Here is an 8,456-nt window from a genome sequence, read left to right as displayed (position 1 = left end):
TCGCCCAGGCACTCCCACCGTTTCCCCGGCCACTCCTGCGTTTTTTCCGGAAACGGTAGCGTTTTCAGCCACACGCCCCTGAAACGCCGTGTTTCCGCCCAGTAACACCCATTTCCTGTCAATCACATTACGATCGCCGGAGCGAAGAAAAAGCCGTGAGTAAAATTACTTTCTTCATAGTAAAGTTACTTGGCGCAGTCGCAGTGCGAACATTGCGCATGCGTACTAAGCGGATTTTCACTGCGATGCGATGAAAAATACCGAGCGAACAACTCGGAATGAGGGCCCATGTCTTTATTGGGGTATTTTTTTAGTAGTAGTACTACAGGTACCAGCGGGCCCGGTTTTCCGCCGCATGCTGGTACTTGTGGTTCTCCAAGTACCAGCTTGCGGGGGAGGCTTGCTGGGACTTGTAGTACTGCTACTAAAAACAATATTAATTACTTTACACAAAGGCTATCAGCCTCCCATCCGCAGCCCATTGGATGGGGGGGACAGCCTCGGGCTTCACCCCTGGCCCTTGGGTGGCTGGGGGGGGGGGCCCTTGATTGAAGGGGTTCCCACTCCCCCAGGGTACCCCGGCCAGGGGTGACTAGTTGGATATTTGATGCCACGGCCGCAAGGCACTGTATAAAAGTGACCCCCGGCTGTGGCATTATCTGTCCAGCTAGTGGAGCCCGGTGCTGGTTTCAAAAATACGGGGGACCCCTACGCTTTTTGTCCCCCATATTTTTGGAACCAGGACCAGGCGCAGAGCCCGGTGCTGGTTGCTTAAATATGGCGGAACCCCTGTCAATTTTTTCCCCATATTTTTGCAACCAGGGCAGGCTCAAAGAGCCCGAGGCTGGTTTGGTTTAGGAGGGGGGATCTCACGCATTTTTTTTTGGAAAAATTATAACATTTCCCACCCCTTCCCACTGAAATACATGCACGAATCTCATGGATCCGTGCATGCCTATACAAACACGGGGGTATATTTACTAAGGTCCCGATTTTGACCGAGATGCCGTTTTTTCTTCAAAGTGTCATCTCGGTAATTTACTAAGCAAAAATCACGGCAGTGATGAGGGCATTCGTAATATTTTGGAAGTCCTAGGAAAAAATCACGAATCAATACACCATCGGTCAAATACGCCTGCAATTTGGTAAAAATCGGTCATTTACTAAAAAGTGCAAAACACAAACACTGCCGACAATAGCCAAACACTGCCGTGCTAAAATACAAATCGTGAAAAAGTGCTAAAAAAAAACAGACCTGCTTTTTTATCCCGTGTTTGTATAGTCATGCACGGATCCATGAGATCCGTGCATGTTTTTCAGTGGGAAGGGGTGGGAAATGTTATAATTTTTCAACAACAAAAAATGCGTGGGGTCCCCCCTCCTAAACCAAACCAGCCTCGGGCTCTTTGAGCCGGCCCTGGTTGCAAAAATATGGGGGGGAAATTGACAGGGGTTCCCCCATATTTAAGCAACCAGCTCCGGGCTCTGCGCCTGGTCCTGGTTCCAAAAATACGGGGGACAAAAAGCGTAGGGGTCCCCCGTATTTTTGAAACCAGCACCGGGCTCCACTAGCTGGACAGATAATGCCACAGCCGGGGGTCACTTTTATACAGTGCCTTGCGGCCGTGGCATCAAATATCCAACTAGTCACCCCTGGCCGGGGTACCCTGGGGGAGTGGGGACCCCTTCAATCAAGGGGTCCCCCCCCAGCCACCCAAGGGCCAGGGGAGAAGCCTGAGGCTGTCCCCCCATCCAATAGGCTGCTGATGGGGGGCTGATAGCCTTTGTTGAAAGTAATGAATATTGTTTTTAGTAGCAGTACTACAAGTCCCAGCAAGCCTCCCCCGCAAGCTGGTACTTGGAGAACCACAAGTACCAGCATGCGGCGGAAAACCGGGCCCGCTGGTACCTGTAGTACTACTACTAAAAAAATACCCCAATAAAGACAATACACACACACCTTGAAAGTATAACTTTAATACATACATACACACCACCATATACACATACTTACCTTATGTTCACACGAGGGTCGGTCCTCTTCTCCAGTAGAATCCATGGTGTACCTGTTGAAAAAATCCTACTCACCAAATCCAGTGTAGAGGGCTCCTCGGGTAATCCATTTGTAATCCACGTACTTGTAAAAATAAAAAAATGGGACACCCGACCACGAACTGAAAGGGGACCCATGTTTTCACATGGGACCCCTTTCCCCGAATGCCAGAAACCCCCTCTGACTGATGTCTAAGTGGGTTTCTTCAGCCAATCAGGGAGCGCCACGTTGTGGCACCCTCCTGATCGGCTGTGTGCTCCTGTACTGTATGACAGGCGGCACACGGCAGTGTTACAATGCAGCGCCTATGCGCTCCATTGTAACCAATGGTGGGAACTTTCAGGTCAGCGGTTGACCGAAAGTGACCTCACCGCTGACCTGAAAGTTCCCACCATTGGTTACAATGGAGCGTATAGGCGCTACATTGTAACACTGCCGTGTGCCGCCTGTCATACAGTACAGGAGCACACAGCCGATCAGAAGGGTGCCAAACGTGGCGCTCCCTGATTGGCTGATGGAACCTTCTTGGACTTAAGTCAGAGGGGGTTCCAGGCATTCGGGGAAAGGGGACCCATGTGAAAACATGGGTCCCCTTTCAGTGCGAGGTCGGGTATCCGTTTTTTTATTTTTACAAGTACGTGGATTACAAAAGGATTTACCAAGGAGCCTAAGACACTGGATTATGTGAGTATAATTTTTTCAACAGGTACACCATGGATTCTACTGGAGAAGAGGACCGACCTGCGTGGGAACATAAGGTAAGTATGTGTATATGGAGGTGTGGATGGATGTATTAAAGTTATACTTTCAAGGTGTGTGTGTGTTGTCTTTATTGGGGTATTTTTTTAGTAGTAGTACTACAGGTACCAGCGGGCCCATTTTTCCACCGCATGCTGGTACTTGTGGTTCTCCAAGTACCAGCTTGCGGGGGAGGCTTGCTGCGCCTTGTAGTACTGCTACTAAAAACAATATCATTCACTTTGAACAAAGGCTATCAGCCCCCCATCCGCAGCCCATTGGATGGGGGGGACAGCCTCGGGCTTCACCCCTGGCCCTTGGGTGGCTGGGGGGGGGGACCCCTTGATTGAAGGGGTCCCCACTCCCCCAGGGTACCCCGGCCAGGGGTGACTAGTTGGATATTTGATGCCACGGCCGCAAGGCACTGTATAAAAGTGACCCCCGGCTGTGGCATTATCTGTCCAGCTAGTGGAGCCCGGTGCTGGTTTCAAAAATACGGGGGACCCCTACGCTTTTTGTCCCCCGTATTTTTGGAACCAGGACCAGGCGCAGAGCCCGATGCTGGTTGTTTAAATATGGGGGAACCCCTGTCCATTTTTTCCCCATATTTCTGCAACCAGGATCGGCTCAAAGAGCCCGAGGCTGGTTTGCCTTAGGAGGGGGGACCCCACGCAATTTTTTTATTACATTTAAACATTTTTTTTTTTTTTTTTACAAGGTGCACAATGAAGCCCAGCACGGATCTCTCAGATCCGGCCGAGATTCATTGTATTAAAGTCGGCAGTGTTTTACAAGTCACTCACGTAAAACACTGCCAAAAAAACCGAATGACATCGACATCGGAAAACCCGAAAATGCAGAATACGGCAGCTTGGTAAATTAGTTGTAATCAATTCAAAAAGTTGCATATTTACACTTTCGATGTCATTCGTGATTGAACTTTGACCTCAAACGGGAAAATACTAATCTTAGTAGATATACCCCACGGGATAAAAAAGCAGGTCTGTTTTTTTTTTAGCACTTTTTCACGATTTGTATTTCATCACGGCAGTATTTGGCTATTGTCGGCAGTGTTTGTGTTTTGCACTTTTTAGTAAATTCACGATTTCTACCAAATTGCAGGCGTATTTGACCGATGGTGTATTGATTCGTGATTTTTTCCTAGGACTTCCAAAATATTACGAATGCCCTCATCACTGCCGTGATTTTTGCTTAGTAAATTACCGAGATGACACTTTGAAGAAAAAACGGCATCTCGGTCAAAATCGGGACCTTAGTAAATATACCCCGCTGTGTCTTATTGTATTTTTATTGTGTTTTACTTATATTATATATTGTTCTTATTTATAATTTTTATCCGTTCCCCCCCCTTTTTTAATTATTGAAGTATCTCACTAAGTTTTATCTTATTGATAAGAGGATTATTTCACATGCATTGCCTTTTCATGTGTTTTTTCCTATGCACTATTGTATGGACATGGACTTGACGTTATGGATCAGGAGGATCTTTGTTCCACTGAAATGCGGAAGGTATTACGTTCACGCCGTCGTACTACAGTATGGAAAGCACAATGAACGTCCGGCAAAGACGTTGGAACGCATGACCATTTCCGGTTCCGGCCACGTGACTTCCGGCCACGAGCGGCCGTTCGGCGTTGTTGTGTGGCGGGAGAACGCCACACACATGGACTTCATTATGCAATTATGCTTAGGATATATATGTGTGTTATGTTTTATTTTGCATTTTGGAATAAGGCTGTAACATAACAAAATGTGGAAAAAGTGAAGCGCTATGAATACTTTCTGGATACACTGTATATACATATATGTTTCATTGGTATCTGGCACGCATTAATAGTAAAAAGCATTACTTGCCCCGTTGCCCTCCAGTATGTGCTGCTTTTACAGTCACTGCATACAAGTTCTATTTGGCGGCACTCGAAATAAATCAGCAAGACTCAGGTTTTCTGCACCATATCAACGTTTCAATGCTTGAGCATTTTCATCAGGACCAGATGAAAATGCTCAAGCATTGAAAAGTTGATCTGGTTTAGAACTTGATAAAAGCAGCTAAAATTACAGAATTTTGACCTGTTTTTGTTCCTACAGTATTATTAACCTCAATAACATTAATGTTCACTCATTTCCAGTCAATTTTGACCACCTCACCAACATAGGCCAAAGCCTGGCTAAGCAACAGAGCAACGGCACAAACACACGGCAGTTATTTTTGTTTAAAAATGTTTTACAAATTAGTTACAGTATGTATTGGCTATAACCAATCAAACCAACTTGCTAGTACTATCAACAGAAAACAATCCAACACAGAAATGTCCTTAGTATCGTGTGTAGAATATCATTGCTCTAAAATAGTTACCAAACCGCAAAGAAACCATGTGTAAAATAGTAACAGCAGACGTTGATGCTCTCTACACATGCCCCCAGCAGTTACACAAAATCTCCCCGATCACAAAAAACAGCATTCTTTGGAATTCTTTGCAGGTTATATATAGTGCGGGTCAAATACAGTATGGGTCAGATATAGTACAGGTTACAGTGCGGGTTAGATAGAGTGCAGGTCAGAGTGCGAGTTGGATATAGGGCAGGTTACAGTGCACGTTGCCTACAGTGCAGGCCGGATACAGTTCGGGACGGATACAGTGCAGGTCGGAGTGCAGGTTAGATACAGTGTAGGTACAGTGCATGTTGGATACAGTGCGCATTGGATACAGTGTGGTTTGGATATATTGCAGTTTACAGTGTGGGTCGGATACAGTGCAGGTAGCATACAGTGTGGGTTGGCTATAGTGCAAGGTCAGATACAGTGCGCGTCGGATACAGTACGAGATGCAGTGCAGGTCACAACAATAGTACACTTACTGTGGCTGGGATTGTCGGTGTTGTCCTCAGTGTGAGACTGTGAACAGTGCGGGGTGTCCTTAATGCAGAGGTGCCAACAGTGTCGGCAGTGTGAGGGTGTCGGAAGTGTCCTCGATGTGGGTAGCGGGGAGGGGTTCAGGCATTGTCAGCAATGCAAGGGTGCCGGCTGTGTCCTAAGTGCAGGGGTGCCGACGGTGTCTTCACTGCAGGAGTGTCACAGTGAGGGTGTCCCAGTGGTGTCCTATGTGCTGGGATTCTGGCTGTGTCGGCAGTGTGTGAGTGCCAGCAGTGTCGGCAGTACGGGGGTACCGCTGGTGTCCTCTGTATGGGGGAGTCGGCAGTGTGGGCTGCGTTCTCTGTGTGGAGGTGTCAGCAGTGCAGGAGTGTATGCGGTTTCTTCAGGGCAGGGGTGCCGGCAGTGCCCGCAATGCAGGAGTGCCGGAGGTGTCCTCAGTGCAGGAGTGCCGTCAGTCTCCTCAGTGCAGGGGTGCCGGCAGTGTGGGAGTCTCAGCAGTGCAGGCAGTGGCACTATTAGCGTGATGAGCCACCCACCTTGCCCCAATGTAGCCTTTGGAGAAGCGCTGAGAGCCGTGACAGATGGCTCTCTCAGTCAATCAGCGGTCTCCCATAGCCTATTATGGAGACTGGCGTCCGAGCCAAAACCTCAGGATCCGACAGCAGGATTCTGAGGTTATGGCTCGCTTGGCGGTCCGACCAGGCATGGAGATCTGAGCTGTGGCTCGGATTGCCCCGGATCCCCTATGTTTGGGGACATTCGGTTGTCGGAGAATCGAACCCGCTCATCTCTAGTGACTATGCAGTCCCAACAGCCCTAGTTGATATAGGGTTCTCTTTAGTAAAATAAAAATAGGATTTTAATTACCTACAGGTAAATCCTTTTCTCGTAGTCCGTAGAGGATGTTGGGGTCCATATTAGTACCATGGGGTATAGACGGGTCCACCAGGAGCCATTGGCACTTTAAGAGTTTAACAGTGTGGGCTGGCTTCTCCCTCTATGCCTCTCCTACCAGACTCAGTCTAGAAACTGTGCCCGGAGGAGCTGGTCACAGCTAGGGGAACTCTGCAGAGCTTCTTTAGAAAAGTTTATTTTAGAGTTTGCTTTTTTACAGGGAGGCTGCTGGCAACAGGGAGGAGAAGACATACTTCGAGAGAAGGAAATACATAGATAGTGGCGAGATTCATACCAGCTCACACAACAAGGCAAATCCGGCCAACATGCCGGAAAACTCAGCAACAGCTGAAACAGTACCGAAACAGTAAAGAACGCAGAACTTAGCTAGGAACCAGGCAGTACTGAACCAAACAACCACTGCAGGATAAAGAAGCGCTGGGCGGGCGCCCAGCATCCTCTACGGACTACGAGAAAAGGATTTACCGGTTTGTAATTAAAATCCTATTTTCTCTTACGTCCTAGAGGATGCTGGGGTCCATATTAGTACCATGGGGGGTGGCCTGCTTAGAAGCAGGCCACCCAATTTTCTTGGGATCATAGAGGACAAACAGAGAATCAGTGTCACAATACGGGTTACAGGACACCATTATTTACCTTTCAGGTGTCTCCTGAGGCTGGCTCAGCGTTCCAGGGCCGGGTCTCAGTCATGCCGCTGACATCCTCACTTCATGTCTCCTCTCTATCAGTCTGCGGATGCTGTCATAAGGAACTCTTATTGCCTGGATGGTGTTTCTAGCCGCCGCGGCCTCCACCACCATTGCTGCGCTTCTAGTGCTCGGATGGCTCTGCGTGGCATCTCCTGTCAGTTGCGGCCTTTGCCGCCATCATTGTAATTCAAGTGCACAGGCAGGTCTGCGTGGCACCTCTCAACCGCTGTGGTCTCTGCCGCCGGCTCCGTGTGTCTGATGCACGGGTTGGCGTCCATTGGCTCCTGCGGCCGCCGCCGCCATTACTGTAAAACCCCATGTGGTGCTACAAACTAGATTTGCTTACAAGTGCCAGTATGGGCGCAGCCATGTTGGTCCTAATCACATGACGCTATTTCCACCAATCCACAGCATCGCTGAACTCTGCCTGATTGCCTATCCCATCCCTGCACTGCTGAGGGTATATAGGGACTGATCCTGAACCAGGAACTTGTCAGTGCTTTGGTTGTCATTACCAGTGTAACCTGTCTCTGCTCCTGTGGTTGATTATTAAGTTCCAGGTATTCCAGCTCCTGTGTCTTCATTCCATCAGAGACCCGCACCAATCACCACCTTGCGGTGCAGCCTGACTTCACAGTCTCCTTCCAGCTCTCTGCTACTGGCAGTGCTCTAAAACACCGGCTTCCGGCGTCTGGCTCCCAGTGGTGTTCAGCTTCACAGTACTACCAATGTTCCGCCATCGGTTTCCTTGATACCATTGGTGCTCAGTCATCTATTCTTCAATATCACCAATCCCTAGCGTCACCGGTGTCATTCAACTCTCCTCCTGTTAACACTGGTTCATCTGCACTTCTTCAGCAGTTCTCCATCACCGGTTCCATTCGACAAACCCGGCAGTCTACTCTGCAGTACATTCAGCCTCTGTATAACATCTGCTGACCAGTTCATATCACCATCTCATTATTTCAGCATACAGGTGTTGGTGAAAGGACTTTCCATCTCCTAATCTCCTAAACCCTCAAGTTACTCTTGTTGTGGATACCACACCTAAGGACATTCCACCTATTGCTGCATCCAGTGGAACTGTGTACTGTTTTTAATCATTTCTTATATTCTACTACTGCTACTACGATCACTACTATCTCTGTGTTACTGGTGGAGGAGG

Source organism: Pseudophryne corroboree, chromosome 1, assembly GCF_028390025.1.
Source record: "Pseudophryne corroboree isolate aPseCor3 chromosome 1, aPseCor3.hap2, whole genome shotgun sequence".
NCBI lineage: Eukaryota > Metazoa > Chordata > Amphibia > Anura > Myobatrachidae > Pseudophryne > Pseudophryne corroboree.
Note: the sequence above shows the minus strand (reverse complement) of the source record.